Source organism: Octodon degus, unplaced genomic scaffold, assembly GCF_000260255.1.
Source record: "Octodon degus isolate 3935 unplaced genomic scaffold, OctDeg1.0 scaffold00229, whole genome shotgun sequence".
Lineage (NCBI taxonomy): Eukaryota > Metazoa > Chordata > Mammalia > Rodentia > Octodontidae > Octodon > Octodon degus.
The window spans coordinates 2053769-2057678 of NW_004524805.1; positions in this window are offsets into that span (position 1 = coordinate 2053769).

Below are 3910 nucleotides of genomic sequence, written 5' to 3' on the forward strand. Positions count from 1 at the left end.
CACCACCATCACCACCACCACCACCACCACCACCAAAATCTAATCATCTACTGCATTCAAGAAATTTGTCTAATCAAGAAAAATATTCACAGACTAAAAATTAAAGGATAGAAAACAACATTTCATGCACAACAACCCCCACAAAGGCAAGGGTAGCAATTCTAATATCAAACATGGTGTACTTCAAGTTAAAATTGATTAGAAGAGACAAAGAAGCTCATTATATATTAGTTAAAGGAAAATTCAACAAGAAGAGATAACATTGGCAAATATAGATGCATTGAATGTTGGAACAACTATCTTTAAAAAACAAAAAAAGTTCTAAAGTTAAAAAATCAAATAAGCATGAACACAATTAGAGTAGAGAATTTTAACACTATGCTTTCACAAAGGGATCAACTAAATAAAAAAATAAAATTTCTGAACTGAGCCACATCCTTAAACATATGGACCTAATGAATATATATGAAGTATTTTACCCTACTACAATGAAGTATACATTATATAATATTTTCCCCCAAAATAGACCACAAACAAGTCCAGTAAGCCTGTTTAAGTAAACATTAAAGAATGAAAATCACTCTATGCATACTACCAGACTACTGTGGAATGAAAATAGAATTCAATGACAAATAAACATAAGAAAAGACAAACTCTCCTGGAAAATTGACAACATACTCCTAAACACCCATTGAGTCACTGAAGAAATCAAAGAAGAAATTTTAAAAATTGTGGAAGTTAATTGACTGCACAACCCAACAAAACTTCTAGGACATTATGGAAGCAGTCCTAGGAAGAAAATCCAGCAAATCAGTGTTCACATTAGGAAAAAAGCAAGCTCAGATAAATAATCTGATGTGAGAGCTTAAGATACTTGAGGAACAACAGCAAACCAGCTCCAAACTGAAATTAAGGAGGAAAATCATAAACATGAGAGTGGAAATCAATAAAATTGAGACTAACTAAGAGTCTACCAATGCCCAAAACCCCAGGACCTGATGAATCCACTGCTGCATTCTACAAAACCTTGAAGATGTTGTGTTATCAATACTCAAGATCTTCAAAAAAATCGAAAGGGATGGCATGCTCCCATATTCATTTATGAAAGCTAGAATCATCCTGGTCCCCAAACCAGATAAAAGCCCACCTAATAGAGAGAAATATAGACCAATCTCTCTAATGAACATAGGTATAAATTTTCTGAACAAGATATTAGCAATTAGAATGTAGCACTTTATCAAAAAGATTGTATACCATGATCAAGTAGGTTTCGTCCAAGAGATGTAAGGATGGTTCAACACACATATGCCAATAGATGTGATTCATCACTTAAACAGGAACAAAGTAAAAAAAAATGATCATATTAACAGACAGGAAAAAAGGCTTTTGAGAAAATCCAAAATCCATTCATGAAAAAAACCTGTAGAAAACAGGTATAGTAGGATTATACTTGAATATGATAAAGGTTATTTATTACAAACCAATAGCCAATGTCACTCTAGATGGGGAAAGCCTAAAAGTTTTCCCCCTAAAATCAGAAACACGACATGGATGTCCAATATCACCCATTTTATTCAACATAGTACTTGAAACGTTAGGTAGACCAACTAGGCAAGAGATAAAAGGGATATTTATAGAAAAGAAAGAACTCAAATTAGTATTTGCAGATGATGTGATACTCTACATAGGAGGTCCAAAGAACTCCACCAAAAAACCTTTAAAAACTAATAACTAACTTCAGCAAAATACCAAGACAAAAGTTGAGCACACAAAAGTGACAAGCATTTGTGTACACCAACAATGAACCAGGCAAGAAGGAAATTATGAAAACAGTATCATTTACAAGTAGCTTAAAGAAAATGAAATATCTAGAAGTTAATCTAATGAAGGAAGTAGTTAGAAAACTACAATACTCTGAAGGAGATTGAAGAGAACACAAGAAAATGGAAAGAAGTCCCCTGCTCCTGGATAGGCAGGACCAATATTGTCAAAATAGTCATACTTTGAAAACATGTACATTCAACACGGTCCCAATCAAAATACCAACAGCATACTTTAAAGATGTAGAGAAAACAATGCTAGCCCAAGCTTTGTTCTGTTTTCAGTTAACTGTTCAGCTTCTCTAGCCCCAAGTGACAATTTACTGATTTATTTTTTCTTAAAAAAATCTCTTTATTAGTGTATGATTGTGATATATAATGATATACTCATTGCAAGGTATTTGATAGGAGGAAATAAGCCAGAGGACAGAGGTAAGTATGTCGCTTGATAAAGGTCTACTCCCTCTTGCCCTTGTCCTGTTTTGCATCTCAGCTCTTCCATTTTATTCATCTTCCTCTGCCTGAAACACATCCTTTTGCATTTCAACTAGTGTAACCACTGTTCCTTCATTAGAAGGGTATTTTCTTCTTTGCAATTTCTGTACTTTTCTTATTTTTTAGCCTAATGATGACTGTGTTCAGTATATATTTACTTATTCTAGTTTAGAACTGCAAGGTTTCCTGATTCTGAGGGTTAGTATCTCTTCCATTCTTTATGTTCTCTCCACACTGGACTAGGAATATAATATTAGTCCTCCTTCCTCCAATTCTATGTCTTCTAACTTTTCACTTTGAATATTCTTGCTTCTTGCTTTTGTGTGTTGAAATCTGAAAATAATCTTTTAACTTATTTTTGTTTTGTTTTCTATCTCCCTCTTCAGCTTTGTCTAATCTTCTGTTGACTTCAGTTTCATTTCTTATATTTTTTATTTTTGGAAGTTTATTTATTCCTTGAAAATTCTCTTGGTCATTAAAAAAATACTCTTGCTTCTGACACATATTTTCAAGCCTTTATAGACACCCTTAGTCTATAACTCTTGTTCACTCTTGAGGCCATAAACTCAACTTGAGCAAAAGCCCACAGATTAAATGTATGTTTCAGTAATCAGTTTATATCTCTGGTTCCCACTTCCTAGTAGTTTTTGATGTTTGTGAATGTTTTACATTCTTACCATCTTATATAAGCTGTTAAAGCCTTTTTAAAAGTCCATTATTTTCAGTTCTTTTCAGAGGGAGGACCTATTAAAATTCTACATGTTATGATTGTCTAAAATATTGCACCTACAAAAATATCCAGAAAACAAACAAACACAGAAGTCCTTTCAAAGCCTGGGAAAACCACTTTTGGGATTGGTGCTGTTTGTTTAGTTGACTCATTACATTTTAATAATGATAGCTTTCTGAAGCAGTGAAGCCAAGTTTGCATTTGCTGCTACCCTCATTGTGTGGCTTAGCTTTCAGAGATATGCAACTGCCAAATTTTACTGAATAATAATGGGAAATAATAATTGTTTGATCCTTTCAATTCTTTGGATTTTAATATGTGAGACTTCACTGTGTAACTTATTTTTAGAAGACAAAAGTAACCAAAATTTTAAGCACATTGCTCATGTTTTAACCAGGGAGCTAGAGAATTTATTTTTTAAATGTAAAGAAAATGAAAGGTGGTTTATATGTTTTAAAACAAATTCTTTTTCCTTTCTGGGCGCAAAAAAAAAAATCAAGAGTCTTTTTTGTTTGAAACTTACATATTCTCAGAAACATATTTTCTATATTTTAACATATGTATAAAGTAACTGAAAAGCAACAATAATTTTCCCCTCTTAAGAGGGTCACAGTTCCAGCATGGAAATGAGAGGCAAAGCTTTCAGCTTGACATGTAAGAGGCTCAGGTTCCATATAAATGATCAGAGTCTTTGGAGAGTTTTTTCACTGAGACAATGTGTGTCTCAAGTGGGGGCTTTTGGTGTGAAAGATCATAAGACATCATTTCTTCAGTTTAATAATCCATTTAATACCATCTTTCAATTCCATTTCATGCTCAGTAAAGCAAGAATAAGTGAACCTTTTGCTGACATTGGTTTTTGCGG